This window comes from Xenopus laevis, chromosome 6L, assembly GCF_017654675.1.
Source record: "Xenopus laevis strain J_2021 chromosome 6L, Xenopus_laevis_v10.1, whole genome shotgun sequence".
Classification (NCBI taxonomy): domain Eukaryota; kingdom Metazoa; phylum Chordata; class Amphibia; order Anura; family Pipidae; genus Xenopus; species Xenopus laevis.
The window spans coordinates 53651229-53672128 of NC_054381.1; the positions used below are offsets into that span (position 1 = coordinate 53651229).

Below are 20900 nucleotides of genomic sequence, written 5' to 3' on the forward strand. Positions count from 1 at the left end.
AGAGTTATTAATTAGCAGTGCAAACATCATTCAGTTAACGAGTTATTAATTAGTAGCAGACAATTAAGTTAACGAGTTATTAATTTGTAGTGCAAATATCATTCTGTTAACGAGATATTAATTAGTAGTGGAAACATTCAGTTAACGAGTTATTAATTAGTAGTGGAAACATTCAGTTAACGAGTTATTAATTAGTAGTAGACAATTAAGTTACGAGTTATTAATTAGTACTGCAAACATCATTCAGTTAATAAGTCTTTAATTTGTAGTGAAAAACATCAGTTAACGAGTTAATTAGTAATGCAAACATAATTCAGTTAACAAGTTATTAATTAGTAGCAGACAATTAAGTTATCAAGTTATTAATTAGTAGTGCAAACATAATTTAGTTAACAATTTATTAATTAGAAGTAGACAATTAAGCTAACGAGTTATTAATTAGTAGTGCAAACATCATTCAGTTAACAAGTTATTAATTAGTTGTGGAAGACATCATTCAGTTAACGAGTTATTAATTAGTAGTGGAAACATTCAGTTAAAGAGTTATTAATTAGTAATAGACAATTAAGTTAAAGAGTTTTTAATTAGTTGTGGAAACATCATTCACTTAACGAGTTATTAATTAATAGTGGAAAATATTTCCACTGGTTACCTAAAATGGTGCCAGTCTTTTCTTTACCTCAACTAAAATGTGGTCCCTTAACTCCACCCCCACATTGGTACCTCCCCCACACGCTGTGCCGTAACCCACTTGGAGGCTGCGCAGGGTCATGGCCGCCCTCCTCCAAGCCTGGCTGACTGCTATCCGTGACTCACAGTCTGTGGGCCTGCTCTGCTTGTGGCTGCTGGAAGCACAGAGTGTCCTCCATAAATAGATATATTATTGTTTGCCTGCTCTCAAGACCATCTGTCTGTTCAGTCACTGTGCTGTGATTATGCCTGATGCTAATATAAATCTTAATGATTATTAGTCTGCCCACATTGTGCTACACAGTTTATATGTCTAAGGACAAAGCAGGGAACTAGGGGTAGGCAGAAGAGGCACCTGCCTAGGGCACAAAGATGTGGGGGCGCTGGGCAGGTACCTATTCAAAAGTTTTCTGCCTACCCCTAGTCCAGGTCACTTGCTCCCCAGCCTTCCCATGTCACCTGACCTGCCTCCCCACATCACCCGCTCCGCCTCCCCAATGTCACCGGCCCACCCTCTGCCCATTTTCGCCAAAAAAAAAAAGTTGGCAATCCTATGATTCCCACCACACAAATCTAGAGAGTTGGATGAAAATAAGGATTATCACGAGTAGATTCTGAACAGCAAATAACATTTTCATATAAACAATGACCAAGTGAAATATATTAATACTTTAATATATCCATTAGGTAAATAGAAAGGGGAATTAATAGAAAAGCTTATTGATCCTTTAAAGGGGTGGTTCACCTTTAAGTTAAATTTTAGTATGTTATAGAATGACTAATTTTAAGCAACTTTACAAATGGTCTTCATTATTTATTTTATAGTTTTCTTTTTTATAGTATTATTCACCTTCTTCTGATTCTTTCCAGCTTTCCAATGGGGTCACTGACACCATCTAAAAACAATTGCTCTGTAAGGCTGCAATTGTTATTGCTACGTTTTATAACTCGTCCTTTTATTCATACACTCCCACAATCCTATCTCTCATTCAAATCAGTGCATGGTTGCTAGGATAATTTGGACCCTAGCAACGCGATTGCTGAACTGCAACTTGGGAGAGCTGCTGAATAAAAAGCTAAATAACGTAAAAGCCACAAATAATAAAAAATGAAAACCAATTGCAAATTGTATCAGAATATCATTCTCTACAACCTAACAGTTAATTTAAACAACCCCTTTAAGATTTTAAACTGATTCAATGAATCCTTGTAATCAATACTTTACTCATTTTATTGAAGAAGTCTTTTTTAAGTTAACTATTACTATGTCATAGACTGGCAACATTTGAAGCAACCTTTCAGCTGGTCTTCATTGGTTTTTTTTAAAGTTTTTTATTTAAATCCTTCTGATTAGTCTTTTCAGCTTTCAAATGGGAGTATCTAAAACAATGCTCTGCAAAACTAAAAATTTATAGTTATTTCCACTTTTTTATTATTTACATTTTTATTCAGGCCCTATCCTATTAATGTTCCAGGCTCTTATTCAAATCAATTCATGGTTGCTAAGATAAATTGGACACTAGACACCAGACTGCCAAAACAGCAAATTGAAGAGCTGCTGAATAAAAAGCAAAATAACTGAAAAACCACACGTAATAAAAAATTAAAACCAATTACAATGTGTCTCAAACATGAAAAATTCTTTTAGACAGAAAGTATCACAAATAAAAAAAGCCCATATGTGAATAATAAGGGCAGAACACTGGGTAAAAATAACTTAAAGGGACAGTATACATCCTTTTTGTAACAGATTTAGACTTTTGCACTTCATTGTGCAAAAATGTATGTTTGCGTGAATTTAGGTTGAAGAAGCGGTACATTGTCCTTTAATGTATGGAATGCATGTAAACTTACTCAGTAATTTAAAATACGTATTTTTTTCATGCGTCTTCTTCATATTAATCATTTAGGATTAAGCTTTCATACCAGAAGTATTACGTTCCTATGCTGGCTAGATTAATGATGCAGAGTCTAGGGGGGTATTTGCTAATTGTAAAATGTTTCCATTCTTCTATTAACTTCCATTCATGAATTTACCTAGTTTATCACAATATAGGATTGAAAAAAAATCGGTTTAGGAAAAGTCTTGACAAATCGAAACGTATGCCTTTTTTGAATTTGACACTTTAATCTTATGTCTTTTTCGAATTGTCGCCCAGTAACCTCAACTTTTTGGATTATTATATGAAAACCAGGAGCACGATGTCAAGAAACATCTTCAAATTGTAAAAGGGACATCTGCCACTGACGTCTACTTGACTTCGACAGGTATTAGCTGGAGTATTTTCAGATTTACCAGCTATAAGGATATAATAAATCTCTAAAAATTCAAGTTTTTTCTCTCTAAAAATTAAAATGTTTCTCCTTTAAAAACTTAACCAGAAGGTTTAATAAATAGGCCCCTAGCTTTCAGATTTTTTATTAGACGGGTAAATACTATTTAGAATGGGGCAGGGTTTGCTGCCTGCATCCAGGACTTAACCCTCTGATGGCTGGCAGTTCAGCAAAGAAGCTCAGAGCTGCTGGGTAGAAAGCATGATATTTGTAATGTAAAACTACTTATATCATCCAATAGCTACAGAAACACATTTATGTCAATTTCAAAAATGTTAAGAAGACCATTCTGTGCAATCTTACATTAACAGGGTTATATACTAAAACTAAATTTATCTCTAAATTGAAGCTCGACCAAAACTCCCATGTCAGATTTTGGCCTATTTATTAATAAAATAGCTAGAATACATAGGATTGGGGGGGGAAACAATCGTACATTTTTTTCAGACTTTACCCCAAATGGCTCGATTTTTTTAAGTTTTATTTGAAAACACCAAATATTTTTTTAAAGTTTTATTTGAACAATTGCTTGACAACTGATTTCAAGGAAAAATGCCATAGCAGTCAATGGAGTGGACTTTGAGCATTAGAGACCTGCCTCCTGAGCTAATAAATATTGAAGGTGCCTGAAAATGTCCCATGGGCCAGTGCCCAAACAATAAACGTTTGCATAACAATGCTTTTGCTGCCAAAAAGAATAATTAATTTTCACCATTTGGTCAAACAATGCACACAAAAACAATTTCACTCTTCATAGACTTTTAATTTATTTACATTCACTTGGAAATGTATCCCTGACCTTCCCACCTACTAAGTAAAGGCTGACATATTGCCTGTGTCCTTGTGAAATTAAATGAAGACAGGGTAGGACTGAGCTGGCGGGACATTGGAAAAAAATGGCCCTCATGGCCCAGACCCGCTCCCTGATCTGTCCGGCCCCCAAAGTGAAATAATGATATGTGGTGCCCATGCTTGAGTGCAGTTTGCTCATGAGCACTGTGCTGGCCCCCGAAGTTTGGAACCCGGGGTCCCCTATTATGGCTTTAGATTTCAAGCTACAAGCCCCACTGATGCAAACACTCTCTGCCCATGAATGTAGGATTGCCACCTTTCTTCCATGGGGGAACCTGGCAGGGGGCAAACGCCGAATAACATCGAGGGCAGGGAGGTGATGTTGGGGGGCGGGCCCCACTGACGCCACCACTCTCTGCGCTGAATGTAGGGTTGCCACCTTTCTTCCATGGGGAAACCTGGCAGGGGGCAGGCCGGGGAAGTCAGGGTTTGGGCTGGATGATGTTGGGGGCAAACGCCGGATAACGTCGAGGGCAGGGAGGTGATGTTGGGGGGCGGGCCAGATGACATCAAGGGTGGGCCGGTGACGTGTCAATCAGAGATTGCCTGATCACCATGTCATTCACTTCAATGTCCTGTCCGGATTTGGAAATCCGGAAAGGCACTTTTCACCCGGGCAGCCCCTCCAAAAACTAGGCTGTTCGGGTGATATCCAGAAAGGTGGCAACCCTACCCTACCCGTATGTGTAATAATAAGAAAAAATGCCTATTTGCACCTAGGTCCACACGCATCAAGTTTCAATGACCACCACAAGAACATAAAGAAATATAAAAACCTCAAAAAGACACCCTCTGCATTTAGACGCATTCTTAGCGACCATAACTCTACATACATATTTGAAAGCAATAAACTGGACGAAAAATAAGAAAACAGAAAATACAATAAACTATTAGCAAAACCATACCCATGAAACAGAAATTGCAAGAGATAAATCCAATACAATAACGACAATATTGTATATATTTGGTCATGTGCAAAAAATATAAGCAAAAATGCCTGTTTGTGCCTATGTCAAACACCGCATCAAGTTTCAATGACCACCACAAGAACATAAAGAAATATAGAAACCTCAAAAAGACACCCTCTGCATTTAGACGCATTCTAAGCAACCGTAACTCTACATACATATTTGCAATAAACTGGACAAAAAAATGAGAAAACAGGAAATACAATAAACTATTAGCAAAAACATACCCATGAAACAGAAATTGCAAGAGATAAATCCAATACAATAACGACAATATTGTACATATTTGGTCATATGCAAAACAAGATGTGGATGTAGACCAAGCGCAATACTATTTCAAGTCACAAGTGAAAAAAATTGTCAGCAGGTCCCTTCGCATTGCTCCACGATTAACCTAGAGCAAACGAAAGGGCCAGGGAGCAACCTGTGTGCCAAGGAAATGCCCCAGACACATATGTTGCCCCCACTGACGCCACCACTCTCTGCGCCTGAATGTAGGGTTGCCACCTTTCTTCCATGGGGAAATCTGGCAGGGGCCGGGCCGGTGAAGTAGAGGTGTGGGCCGGATGATGTTGGGGGCTAACGCAGGATAACGCCGAGGGCAGGGAGGTGATGTTGGGGGGGCGGGCCAGATGACGGCAAGGGCGGGCCAGTGACGTGTTGATCAGCAATTGCCTGATCACCATGTCATTCAGTTCAATGTCCTGTCCAGATTTGGAAATCCGGAAAGGCACTTTTCACCCGGGCAGCCCCTCCAAAAACTGGGCTGTGCGGGTGAAATCCAGAAAGGTGGCAACCCTACCCGTATGTGTAAAAGAAAGCAAAAATGCCTATTTGCAGCCATGTCCACACCGCATCAAGTTTTAATGACCACCACAAGAACATAAAGAAATATAGAAACCTCAAAACCATAACTCTACATACATATTTGAAAGCAATAAACTGGACAAAAAAATGAGAAAACATGAAATACAATAAACTATTAGCAAAAACATACCCATGAAACAGAAATTGCAAGAGATAAATCCAATACAATAACGACAATATTGAACATTTTTGGTCATGTGCAAAAAAAGATGTGGATGTAGACCAAGCACAAAACTATCCAGAAAGGTGGAAACCCTACCCTACCTGAATGTGTAATAATAAGCAAAAATGCCTATTTGCACCTAGGTCCACACGCATCAAGTTTCAATGACCACCACAAGAACATAAGGAAATACAGAAACCTCAAATAGTTACCCTCAGCATCTAAACGCATTCTTAGAGACCAGAATTCTACATACAAATTTGAAAGCAATACACTGGACAAAAAATAAGAAAATATGAAATACAATGAACTAATAGCAAAAACATAAGCACGATACGGAAATTGCAAGAGATAAATCCAATACAATAACGACAATATTGAAAATTTTTGGTCATGTGCAAAACATGATGTGGATGTAGACCAAGCGCAATACTATTTCAAGTCACAAGTGAAAAAACATTGTCAGCGGGTGCCTTCGCATTACTCCACAATGATCCTAGAGCAAACGAAAGGGCCAGGGAGCAACCTGTGTGCCAGGGAAATGCCCCAGACACACATGTTGCCCCCACTGACGCCACCACTCTCCGCCCCTGAATGTAGGGTTGCCACCTTTCTTCCATGGGGAAACCTGGCAGGGGGCGGGCCGGTGAAGTCGGGGTTTGGGCCGGATGATATTGGGGGCAATCGCCGGATAACGTCGAGGGCAGGGAGGTGATGTTGGGGGGCGGGCCAGATGACGCCATGGGCGGGCCGGTGACGTGTCGATCAGATATTGCCTGATCACCATGTCATTCACTTCAATGTCCTGTCCGGATTTGGAAATCCGAAAGGCACTTTTCACCCGGGCAGCCCCTCCAAAAACTAGGCTGTTCGGGTGATATCCAGAAAGGTGGCAACCCTACCCTACCCGTATGTGTAATAATAAGAAAAAATGCCTATTTGCACCTAGGTCCACACGCATCAAGTTTCAATGACCACCACACAAACATAAGGAAATATAGAAACCTTTCATAAGATACCCTCAGCATCTAGCGACGAGATTTCTACATACATATTTGAAAGCAATACACTGGACAAAAAATAAAAAAACATGAAATACAATGAACTATTAGCAAAAACATAAGCACGATACGGAAATTGCAAGAGATCCATCCAGTACAAAAACGACAATATTGAACATTTTTGGTCATGTGCAAAAAAAAGATGTGGATGTAGACCAAGCGCAACACTATTTCAAGTCACAAGTGAAAAAAATTGTCAGTGGGTCCCTTCGCATTGCTCCACAATGATCCTAGAGCAAACGAAAGGGCCAGGGAGCAACCTGTGTGCCAAGCAAATACCCCAGGCACACATGTTGCCCCCACTGACGTCACCTCTCTCCGCCTCTGAACTTTCTTCCATGGGGGAACCTGGCAGGGGGCGGGCCGGTAAAGTCGGGGTTTGGGTCGGATGATGTTGGGGGCAGACGGCGGATAATGTCGAGGGCAGGGAGGTGATGTTGGGGGGCGGGCCAGATGACGTCAAGGGCGGGCCGGTGACGTGTCGATCAGCAATTGCCTGATCACCATGTCATTCACTTAAATGTCCTGTCTGGATTTGGAAATCCGGAAAGGCACTTTTCACCCGGGCAGCCCCTCCAAAAACTGGGCTCGAAAACAATCCATAAAGGCTGACAAATTTAGGCTCAGTTACTACACCTCTATGCTGTAATGCTCCATAAGTAGAGAATAAACACACCAACAGCCAACACATTAAAAAAACACTAAAAACAACTACATCATAAACTGAACACCTATCATAAACTTGCTACCACCACTACAAAAAAACTTTACTGAGCAAGAATGATTTTGCAGGACATAAATTCCTGGGGGTGGGGGGTATGCATTGCCGTTGTGCCATACATGAACATGCTCCTCAAATATTCTAATATTAAACAAAATAAAGTATACAATATATGAAAATATATAGACAGTGCATTGGCATTACTCCCATGGCTAAACTGAAATAAAATCACATTGCAATATATTTGACATTTAAATTCTCTCTCAAGAAAGCAGAATCACCATTTATAGTAAGCACTCAAACTTTACCAGATTTGTATATACATCTCTAGCAATTTAGAGATAAATAGGGAAAAATATAATAAAGCATAAAAATAAAGCTTGCCACAGAACACTACTTCTCTGTTCACACATATACAATTTTTAGGATATTAAGATTTTAAAACAGAGTTTGCCCTATTTCCCCCATTTCAAAAATACACCCCTAAGGGAACAGAGAATTTGGGAGTTACCTTCTAGAGAACTAAGGTAAAATCCATTTACTCTTTAATAAATAAAAACCTAATGTGTTGTTTTTTAATTTAGAGGCAAATAGAATTCACCACAATTTACCAGAAAGGAACTTCCCTGCTCACTATTTAGCTATGCAGCATTATAAAATAATCTCTGTTTTAAACCTTTGACAAATATGCACATGAAAATGCCAGCAGGTGAATAAAGAATTATTCCATCGTTAGGGCAGATAGCGCAATTGCGTTTTTTTTAAATCTGGCTTTTTGTCGTCTCTGGTAACTTGCAGGGTAATGCCGTTTGAGACAAGGTTCTCTCCTTGCCTCGTGGCAGGCACCCCCTGGAAATGACAGGCACCTAAATAGCCGTACAGCACTTAGGCCTTTGTTATTTGCAGAACACTTGCCTTCTATACCTGTCACTGCACCTAATACTAATGACAAGAATGTAATTGAACACAGATGAGATGGAACAGTGACCCAACTAAAACACTAGCTTGAAAGCTTGAGCACTGAGATCTGTCTGTCACTGTTCTGTATGCGTTCACTACAGACCTAGTTGATGATTAGTATAAGGAGCAGTAAGGAGTAGTCACAAGTGGAGAAGGGGCACTGTCCTCTGCCTCAGCTGCAAATAAAATGTCCTGTGTGCCAGGCAGGGTCGCCATCAGGGGGGGACAGGGGGGAGAGTTGTAGGGGGCCCGAGGGTAAGGGTGGCCCAACGATGCCACACTTACTTGATTAGCCGGGCCCCCCATTTCTCTGAGAGCTGCTGACTTCGGGAAGGCATGGATTTTTAAGGGGCCTGGCCACCAATTTTTTTTTCTCATGTGGGGTCCTAGCCACCAATATTTCTTAATGGGGGGGCCCTGGCCACAAATGTTTTTTATATGGGGGACCCTGACCACCAATACCAATTTTTATTTTTTATTAACATGTGGGAACCCTAGCCACCAATATTTTTTTTGTTTTTTACTGTGTGGTGGGGGGCAAACCTGTGGGGTGGGGAGGGCGGACCTGTAGGTGGGGCTTGTGGTGGGCGCAGCCCAGGGGGCCCAGGAAATTTTGTCTTATGGGGCCATGTGATTTCTGATGGCGGTCCTGGTGCCAGGGGCCTAGTGTGTAAGTACCTAAAATAACAATTTCTGAGTGAGCTGCAACTGCTGCTTTGGGACCTGATAACATTTTTAATAATTCTGGCTTACCTTGCCATGTATTTTTGTCTGGAGCTTTTTCCTTTTCCTCTGGAATGAACCAGCCTTTACTAGCAGCAGTAGCTGTAGGGGTAAAAAAAATTAATTAACACAAAAAATATTTTTTTACTATAAAAACAGTAACTGCATCAAAGCATAATCCAATAGCAACCAATCAAAATCTTCCTTCTAGTAGACGTATCAGTATTTCCTTATTGTTCTCTATGGGTAACTGTACTAGCATTTAGCCATATATATATATATATTCATATTCAGAGGACTGCTGTTATAATAACCCTGACATTTCTCATATATATCATGCAGCACCTTTTGGATTTATGGCTAAATTTAGTGCTGGAAGTAAAATCCCTATAAACTAGCTACAGTAATAGTGATATTCATAACTATGTAAATATAATGACAACACCCCTACATATACGCACAGATATTATTTCCCAACCAGGCACAGAAGATGGGCCCATGCGACTTGTTGCTCAACCCAGAATTTAAGCACGCTGGGGAACACGCTGCAAACTAGCAAACCTGATTTCTCCTGCCAATGGAAATAACTTTCTGCTGGGCAGGTCAGCCCAGAAATTAGGCATAATTTAGTTAAATGAAAAGTTAACCTTGATGGTTATGTGTATTTTGTCAACCATTGCTGCTATAACTATAAAAAGATACTATCTCACCTTCTTGCCATTATTGGGAATTTTTTAAATTGGGAATTAAAATAATATACAAAATTAATCATTACAGAAAAAAAAATCTAAAAAACTGATAGCATCAATTAACAAAGCACCAAATCATTACATTAACCCATCCTACTGATTTCTCCTACCAACGGAAATAACTGTCAGACTCATCACTATCTGCTGGGCTACTAGCTACAGTAATAGTGATATTCATAATATGTAAACATAATTCCAACACCCCTACACATAATAACAGATATTATTTCCCAACCAGACATAGAAGATAGACACATGCTACTTGTTGCTCAATCCAGAATTTAGCCACGCTGGGAAACATGCTGCAAACCAGCAAACCTGATTTCTCCTGCCAATAACTGTCATCACTATCTGCTGGGCAGGTCACCTTCTCACCTTCCTTCCATTCTAAGTACTCAGATTGCTGCTCCCAATCTTGCTTACTTTTCTTTCTCACTCTCAATTGTCAGTTTCCCCACTTGCCTCCTTTTTCTTTCCCTTTTCTCCTTACCCACCACCTTTCAGTCGTCCCCTCTGCTGCCTTCATTCCTGCCATTATTGGGGTATGTGCTGCTGCCTGCTGCCCACTAGTCAGACCACACAACCAGCAATCCATCTGATTACTCCTTCAGCTAACTGTCATCATGTGATCATATTTTTTCAACCCATGCTGCAATATAACTATAAAAAGATAATATCTCACCTTCCTGCCATTATTGGGGTACACGCTACAGGATTCTAGCAAAAACCACACAACCAGCAGTCCATCCTCCTGATTCCTCCTTCCAACTGACCTAACTGTCAATGCTGTGGGCGGGGCTTCAGAAAGAAGGACTTCCTCCTTCCAACTGACCTAACTGTCATTCCTGGGGGTGTGGCTTCAGAGGGATGTGTGCATTGGCTGGTACAACACGTGGGCAGAGGCAGTTGTACTGAATAAAAAGGGCACCCCATATTATCCCTTGATTCCCATGCCCATTTGCAGCTATACCAGTGAATCATATTCACACATGACTAGAAACCACTTTCCTGACATATTGAGCCCATCCCTGACACACACCCCTCAACTAAACGTCTGTACAAAGCAGGGAGAGCAATAGCAATATGTAAGGATATCATCACATGTACAAATGTAACACAGCTGTACTGTACCCTGGTCCCTGAAACACAAAACTGCCTTCAAAATTGTTCATCTATTTTCCCATCAGCATACCTGGCTCGGAAAGTTTGTCAGACAAGTTCTGTCAGTTGCTGGCTCCGCGGGCCAATAGAAAACAGGGGGCGTGGCTTTGCATAACGCAGCGCCGCCCCCTTTCACTGGTTTTCAAGCCGCTGTCTCTAAGTTACTCCTTCACTAAGCAGCACTTGTTAACTACAACTCCCAGCTGCCTCAGCAATTCATTTGCTGTTTTAAGTAGCCCCCTTGGCAAGTACTAGAAAGTCCTGAGAACTCGACCCCCATGTCTCCCATGTGTCACGTGTATAAGGCAGTACAGTCAGTGTCCCTGTGGGGACAGCTTCCAGTAACACTCATTTCACCTGCAAAACATCTGCCTCCCTAAGGTTAGCTCTCCCCAATGTTAACATTCAATTATTCACACTGATTATTCCCTCGCTCCCTGTGTCATCCCTTATTTCTACTCTCTGCCCTGCGGCACCGCCCCTAACCCCGCCCACCTCTATGCTCCCTCCCCATATGCTTCATGCACCCTCCTCTATCCCTCCTCCTAAGTTACTTGTATGTCCTGGGGACAGGTGTCTTTAATCCTACCTGAGGTATAGACATCTGCAGGCTCCTCCGTGTCATCTCTCCTGCACGATATGTTTTCCCCTTCATAATCCGTCTTTGCCTTCCCTGTTGACAGAAAGTCCCGCCCCACCAAGGCTGCAGCCAATCAGAACCGACAGAGGGCAGTCATTTTTGATTGGCTCACCTGCATCAGTACTGCTTGCTGATTGGATTATATAAATGTTCCCACCCTCTGCTGGAAGGCGATTGGCTGAGACCTGCTAAGGTGGGGAATCTGAGTCGTACAATTTAGATGCCAATGAGGGCAGGAATTCTGGATGCTGCAAGTAAGTTGAAGGAAGCCTGACACCTGACTTAGATGTAGAGATCATGGAGGGGGGTAAGATCCAATGGAATAGGGCAGATACATGACTAAATGCTAAAGTTGGGGAGGTGGGAATTGTGACAGAGGGAGAGAGCCTGTAGCACATACGTTTTTCCCGAGTTCGTCCTAAAATGGACTGTATTGACAGACGAGCTGCGCCAGTTTCTGTGTTTTGCTGCTGTCCTTGGCATGATGTTTGTTTCCAAATTTGAATATTGTAAAAATGGCAAGTTCTGTGGAATTTCTAGTGTTTTTGCTTTCCTATTCGGCGAGTCATGCAGTCGTTTTAACCCTTTTACTACCAGAGGATTTGGGAGGGTTTTTTTGTACTGTTGTGTAATTACAAATTTATAGCAATCTATTCTTAATGTCTAAAAAATGGAAAAGTCAAAAATATTTGACTTAATATAACCACATATCAGAAACCATTTATTTTATGCATGAAAATACAATTGTATACAGTTTGTCCCATGACTCCCAAATGCGACTTCAGAAATATAAAACTAACAGTAGGTTACCCTTAGGAAACTGGACATTTTTGGAAAGAAAGGATTAGGACTAGTCTAAAATGGGTAAATATGTTTCTACTCCTAAATTACCAAATTGCAATGCTGTCCTAAAATTATCAGCTGTTATAAAAAAAATTTGAAACCTTGAAAAATATCCTCAAAGCTTCCAATTTAGAGGATCTTATCTTCTAAAGGTCAATAATTAATGCATAGGCTTACCTAGCCTATAGGGGCCCATGGGGCTTTTTAAGTTATTGTTTTCTTTAAAAATATATATTTTTGCTGTGCTGGCTGGATCGGAGAAGATTAAGCAAAACAGCAAGGCACATAAGTGCAGCTTTATAGAGACTCACACAAAGTACAGGCACTGACATGCTTTGCTGCTTTGCCTAATCTTCTCCCAGCTAGCCAGAAAGCAGGTACTGGCCTTGCACAAGAGCAGCATGGCCAGGCCCAGTAGCAGCTGCAAGCCTGCAGCACAGTTTAATATTTTTATAAAAGCCGTACACATGGGGGGCAGCACGGCACTGCTGAAGGCCTGCTGCGGTTACACAGTAAACTATTTTTTAAAGAAAATAAAAGTAATTGAAAAAAAATTCAGGCCTGGAAGGAAGTACCAGATGTACACAGGGGGCAGTACAGCACTTGGCTGGACCCAGACCCAGGCCTAGGGAAAAGCGCAGAAAAAAATATAAGATACTATAAAAGCAAAGGAAAAACAAATAATAATAGATGGGCCCATGCCCCTTATGTCTGCAGATGCACTGTGCACCTGTGACCCTGGCTCAGCATCGTAGATAAGGGGCCCTGTGGGAAGTGTAACCTAAGGGCCTCACATCTCATTAATCCCCCACTGTGCATATTACATATAACATATATATATATAACATATGTAAAAGCAAAAAAAAGAAAAAGCAAGGAAACAAGTACTTTTGTGTGTGTGCGCATGTTGTACACTTGCTAAATTTGTGTGAGTGCATATATAACTCTGTATACATGTGTGTGTGAGTTTATATGTTTATATGTGAATAAGTCTTTAAAATTAGAAAAAGGAAAGCTTGCATAAATGTGTGTTGTGTGTAAAATAGGTCTGCTGGAGGGAGACCTGTAGAAGGCTTGTAGAGTGTATCCAGTAGGAAATTATGGGGGGCTTCTAGGAAAAGGCAAAACAGCAGACATGTAATTGTTGTAAGTCTGCTGTTTAGAACCAATCCTCAGAAGATAGGGTCTAAGGATCAATCGCACGTGCCCCTGGAGTTGTTCCCAGAGCCCTCTGCCAAGGTAGAGAATGCCAAGCACCGTCAGCACCAACACCTCCTGCGGCCCAAACTTGTCAAATTTACCCCTCTCCACACCTCAAGATTTTTCTTCCCAACTTGTAAAAACTTTCCTTCTGACTTTGCACAACTCGAGTTCCACCTGCACCCCCCTTCCCTGCGGCCAAAACTTGTAACTGCCTCTGTACAACAAGTTCCCCCAGCACGTTACTCGCCCCCCCCAAACTTGTTGCATTAGCCAATTTGCCTCTGCACATTAATATCTTTATGTATTTAGATATAGAATTTGTGTGAAATATATTATCCTTTATAAAAGTAGGGTTGGATCTGTCCATTGGGTGTCTAGAGTGTGTATATTCTGGGACTAAGTTTGTATTAAAGGGGTGACTCATTCTAAGCAACTTTTCAATTGCCCTTCTTTTTTTCTTTTTTATAGTTTTTTAATTATTTGCTTTCTTCTTCTGAATCTTTCCAGTTTTCAAATGGGGGTCACGAGGGCCAGAACTAGGTGTAGGCAGAAGAGGCACCTACCTAGAGCACATAAATACGGGGGCGCTGAGCAGGTACCTGTTAATGGGTCTTTGCCTACCACCAGTCATTCCCCTCTATCACTCTCCTCTCCCTCCCCTCTGACCCTCTGCCTCCCCTCTGATGCACTTCCCCCCTCCTCTGTCCTCTCCTCTGCCGCTCTCCCTTCTGTCACTCTACTCTCCCTCCCCTCTGTCCATTTACCCTCGTTTACGGCACGTGCACGTTTACACGTGCCCACTGGTGAGGAGGGTGGTGGACGCTTGGTTGCCTAGGGCTGCTGGACGGATTGGCCTGGCCCTGGGAGTCACTGATCACATCTAAAATCAAATGCTTTGTAAGGCTACAAAATGTATAGTTATTGCTACTTTGTGTTGCTGATCTTTCTATTCAGGCCCTCTCTTACCCATATTCCAGTCTTGTAGATTAATTATTGCTAGGATAATTTGGACCTTAGCAACCGGATTGCTGAAACTGCAAGCTGGAGAGCTGCTGAGTAAAAAGCTAAATGACAAACAACACAAATAATACAATTTTTTAATTATTTGCAAATTGTCTCAGAATATCACTTACTGTGTAAAGTAAATGAACAACAGCTTTTACCTCTAGGAAGTTTGCTCATGCTTACCAACCTCTTGGATGTTGCTCTCAGTAACCTCAAAGTAGGTGCTTATTATTGAATTCCATACTTGGAGGCAAGTTTTGGTTGTATAAAAACCAGATGTACTGCCAAACAGAGACTCCTGTAGTCTGCCAGTCCACATAGGGGCCACCAAATAGCCAATCACAGCCTTTATTTGGCATCCTCAGGGACTATTTTCATGCTTGTGTTGTTCCCCAACTCTTTTTATATTTAAATGTAAAAAAAGGTTGGGACCCCTGCTATAGACAGTCACTATTTATCTGGTTGGTGTGGGCTGTTTGGGCCTCTGTGTACTTGAAATGACAGGTCTTTTTATAAATCCCACTCCAGGCCTGCCACAGCTACAAGGGCCATGACTGAAGAAGAAAAAAAAGCTTGGTTCCTACACATGCATAGACTGTCCTGGACATAAGGGAATTCAAACAGTTTTGTTTTTAGACATGTATATACGCATTTACTCTGGGCAAACAATATGGAATGCAGGTGGTACAACTATCGGGATCCTAAAAAATCCTGAACCAGGCAGGCCTGGACCCTTTCTGGTCTAGTCAGGTGTATTGTAGTTTGTATTGCAAGTAACTATATAATAAATTTACTGCTTTATGCAATTGCAGGTATTTTCTGGATGACATGGGAAGAGCTACGAGTGGAAACCAAAGTCTTTTGAAGAATCCACCTGCATACATAGGTATGTAACAGATATAGTAATATTCATTATACAGAAATTAGAAATGAGAGAAATTAGAAATTAGAGGATTCAAGCTAGACAAAATAATTATACTCTGGGCCTGTGGAACACTGGGAAAACCCCAGTAGGCCCCACAGGCCCAGGACCTGCTCCTGGATCCGAGTCTCACTCCCCAGACCAGGGGTCAGCAACCTTTACTATCAAAAGAGCCATTTTGCCCCTCTTCCACTAAAGAAAAATAGTCTGGAGCCGCAAAACATAACACAAATTATAAACTTTTAAAAGTTTTAAAACAAACAGAAGTGCATTGTGCATGTGTAGGACTACTTTGAAATAAATAAAACACTGAATAGCCCTATTAAATGCTAGTGTTCTCATCTGTTTAATGTAAATTCTGTTTCTGAAGTTCAATGCTGATCTTCCCTGTATTGTCTTGAGTTTGTGACCGCAGTAAGGAACATGATGAATCATCTTGCTGCTGCTCAGTCTTGCCTGTCACTCCTGGGACGTCTATACAGCCCTCACAACTGCTGGCAGCTTCCTGAGTGTGCGACTGCAGTAATCTAACCGTTAACTTACCCCGGTCACACACTCAAGCAGCCGCCAGCAGGTGCGACGGCAGTATAGAGGTATAGCCAACCTGATAGGCAAAGCCACAAGACCGAGCCGCAGCAAGCAGGATAAAGAGCCGCATGAGGCTCCGGAGCCTCAGGTTGCCTACCCCTGCCCCAGACTGTCAATTGGAAAGTTAAGGAGGTGGTAGAAAAGGGTACGGGGTGATGGTGAAGGGGACAGGGGGATGGGGAAGGTGGACTAGGGCCCTTGAAAGCACAACCCTGGTGAGCCCCTGGACGTCCCAGTATGTCCCTGAATATTCTATATACAAAGTACTTTGTGTGTATCCAAAGGTACAGTATCCTCAAATCAGTAAAATAAACACATAAAACAGGAATGTACAAAATGCAATCTAAAATGTAGTCATTTTTTTTGTATGAGTGAATAGCGTGGTTGTTAACATGTTATTTTAATACTGTAAGTGTAATTAGGCTGGAACTGTCGCTGCACTGGAAGGTTTGATCTGCCTGGTTAGTGCATTTATACTACTAGTTAATGTTTTCATTTGGGGTCCGCACATGCCACCTGCTTTGGTATATCTATGCATATTGGGCATCAAACTATTCAGTAGACCCTTGGCGTCAATATTTAGAGTGTTTTCCAATAGTATGTAAGAAATTATGTGGTATAAATGTGGCAAATTGCAATATTTTTAGGTGAACTTCAGAAATGTCATAAAAACCACTGCCTTTAGTGTAGGGATTCTTCAGAATGTGTAATTTACAAAAAATATTTGGTTTTGCGGGGGTCTTTGTACAGTAGTTCGGAGCTTTCTGCATAACGGATTTGTCTAATGGAAATGTGAAGAGCTACATGTATATTTATTTTCCTTTTGATTTATTTTCCCCAAGTTGTTCAGAAGCACGTTATAACCTTCAGAAAATTGAAATCCTTCCCAGCCTGTCACAATTTCCCATTTTAAAGAGGCTATTACCCAGCATTCTATGAGGTGTGTTATGGTGTCACTTGGGACTGGCTAACTGCATGGCGAGTTAATGTTATTCTGTGTAGTGAAGACACATTACAGCATATGCAGACAGATACAATAAATTCATGACTGCATAGAAATTTCCTTTAAGCACAATTCCTTGGGAAAATATGAAGGGACAACAGCAGAATGTCAGGAGCGCCCGTCTCCAGGAGCATCGCATCCAAGATGGTGGTTCCCATGACCCACGTGGGACAACCCAGGCGCAATGACGTCACGTGCTTGGCGTGAAAATTTGAAATAAAAAGACACTGAGCTCACGGGTTCAATGCTCAATTATAGGATTTTTTTGTTGCATTCCTGTGTGTTCCTAAATTCCTTGTATCCTGATTCCTGGACTTTTTGACCCTGCCTGAACCTTGACTTTGCTCCTTCTCTGCCTGCCTATTGAACTATTGCCTGAAATTTACTACGTTTATTCCTGATCCCTTTCTGGTTACCGCAAACTTGGACATTAACACGAGGCTTCCACCTTGGTCCGGACTTCTCCGCTGAAAGCTGATAGGCACCTGACACAGACATCCTGCTATGGGGCTCGTATAGGTAATGGGGAATGGGCTGGGTTTGTGTTAATCAGGTGCTTGTTTCAGTGTAACAAGCTTGTTTGTCGATCAGTGGCAAGTTTTATTTAGCATTTGTTAAAAATTTGCACTCCCGAGCGGCCAACTAAGTAGCATGGGACTCTTTTTGGCAGTACCCTTTACTTGAAAAGTTCTTTGGCCTCAATTACAAAGAGAGGGTCAGCTTGTGTAACAGCTGCAGTTTGAGGCAAATGTTTTCCGTGTAGTGGTTCCCCGGATACTCTGTCCTAGGCATCCAAGTATTGTATAGATAAGTCAAAGAGGTTAGGAATCATACACTTGGGCAGAAATTGTCTGCTGTTGTGCTTTTATTTTTGTCCACACAACATGTTTCAGGCTGCAAAGGCCCTTTCTCAAGTGTGTTCTAATTAGCGCACTAATCAAGATCAAAAGAAAAGCACTAACTTTACCAAAGTGTTAAATCCCACCTAAAAAGCCTACCTCGATCCCCATTTCTGGAATATAACAGTGTACATGCATTAACTCACTTTATTTGAATGGCACGGTGCATTTGTAAAACACAGAGCGAGAAAGTGGGAAAACTAGCAGCCAAAGGAATATGGGCAGACTATATCAAGCTAAGTTTCTGTTGAGCATCGTCATCTGATTGTGGTGCCATCTCATTTGTGCTAAATCAGTACAGGTATGGGACCTGTTATCCAGAATGCTCGGGACCCGAGGTTTTCCAGATAACGGATCTTTCCATAATTTGGATCTTCATGCCTTAAGTCTACTAGAAAATCATGTAAACATTAAATAAACCAAATAGGCTGGTTTTGCTTCCAAAAAGGATTAATTATATCTCAGTTTGGATCAAGTACAAGTTACTGTTTCATTATTACAGAGAAAAAGGAAATGATTTTTAAAAATTTGGATTAATTTATTAGAACATAGCCTATGGGAGACAGCCTTTCCGTAATTCGGAACTTTCTGGATAATGGGTTTCCGGGTAACGGATCCCATACCTGTACCACAAAAAGATTGCTTTGGAACTAGACAATAACAACATAAATGATTATGGGGTGAAAGAACTTATTCCATGTTACAACAAGCTCACTGTGATCAGGTGAGGTATTTTACTAGTAAATTAGCATTTAGAAAGGTATCGGTTGGCAACTTTTACAAAATGAAAGCATTAATAGCTCTCAAGAGACTTTAGTTTACATGAGATGCTGTGTAAAAACATAATAGATAAAAGAAGCCTTTTTAGAGCTTTTCTTCCACCTGGTTGCTTCTTCAAATCCATGCTCTTCGTTTTCCGAAGTTGCCTCATGAGTAAACTTCTGGCCACTTCAGAAAAAGAAGCGCTCAGAGTGCCATCCCACTGGTGATTTACATTCTAGCCGGCGGGAGGCAGTTCAGGGAGATTAGTCGCCCCGAAGAAGAGATCAGTTGCTGGGTGACTAATCTCCCCGAATCTGAGCGCGTGCCCTTACCCTAAGAGTGAGAGTTATAAAACAGTTACGATGTAATCGTGTGATAGTAAATAGTCTTTCAAATCAAATTTACTGGAAATTATGACTTATGGAAATAGCATACAGTGTACTGGGTAATTTCAGGTACTGTGTCCATCATTTTTAGATGATCAGAAGTCAGTAACAAATCACTTCAGATAAGAGATCATGCATTTTAGAAAATAGGTGTATGTTAGATTATTAGTGATGGGCGAATAAATTGGTCAGACACAAATTTGTGGCGAATTTCTGCGTTTCGGGCAAAGAGAATTAATTCTTGAAGCTGTGGTTACAATTGTCAGGAGAAAAATACAGCGCGTCAAAAAAAAAAATTATTCGTATGCCCACTGACTTTAATGTATTTGGACCAAATAGTCACTCGTATAAAAATTGTGGCTCGGGACAAAATTGACGTGCAATATAATTATTTTGACGCTCATTAATTTCAATACGTTTCGTGAATTTTTTGTCGTTTCATGAAACGCGACAACAAATTATCATTTGTGATACTGTGTGCAAGGTCCTGTATATATAATAACATGTCACAGGCAGTTAATCACTTATAGTGTTTGATTAGTTTAAAAAAAATGTCAGCATATCACTTGGCAGTGTCCTCTTTCTGTCGGCATACCCCTTGCTAACCACACCCTCCTGATGAGTTTTGCATCATTGGGCACTTGATCAGAGGTGGTGTGACTGGATTAGCTCATATCTTTTTTTATACCTATCTTATTATATATATTACCATTCAGGGTGCCCTGTTGTATCCCATTTTGCCCATTGTTTGGTACCAAATAATTTTAGATGTGCTTGATGAGTCATGGATTTTACTTGATAGGCAGATTGTTGTTTTATTAATTCTACCAGTACAAAATGTTGATGGGGGGCCCCCGAGGTAACAGTCCCAGGACTCCCAGTCCGACGCCGATGTTGATTATTCTTATATAATGAATGTCTGTTGCCTCTTTTTATTGACACACAGGCTCAGATCACTGATGAAGTAGCCAGAGTTTTGTATGAAGAATTGGTTAAATACAAGGTCATCACCTTTCTTGGGTAAGTATTAACTTAAGATATTGCCAGAGGTTTTTATAATGAGAGTTACAAAACAGGCAGGTATTTAATTTTGCAGTGCATAATTATTTTTAAGGAGCCCCCCTATAAGATATATTGGAACTAACTCTCAATGATTATGACACCCAACTCCTGCATGAAGAGAGAATGAAGAGAAACAGATGCTGAGAGAAGAATAGTGAAGATACACTTGATAATTTCAGAAACAATGCAGAATTTTTAGTTGATGTATTAAGTTTGTTATTTCAGTATATAGAAGCTTATATTAAATTTTCATTTTTGTGATAGTTCCCCTTGGGGAGCAACACAGGCATGAAAAAAGGTCCCTGAGAGTGCAAAATGGGCTGTGATTGGGTATTTCA

The 20900-nt window shown here is 40.9% G+C and overlaps 1 pseudogene; it reads left to right on the plus strand.

Moving 5' to 3' along the window:
- Window positions 1-20642, plus strand: part of LOC108705554 — a 100182-nt pseudogene extending 79540 nt beyond the window's left edge.
- The last annotated feature ends 258 nt before the right edge of the window (window positions 20643-20900 follow it).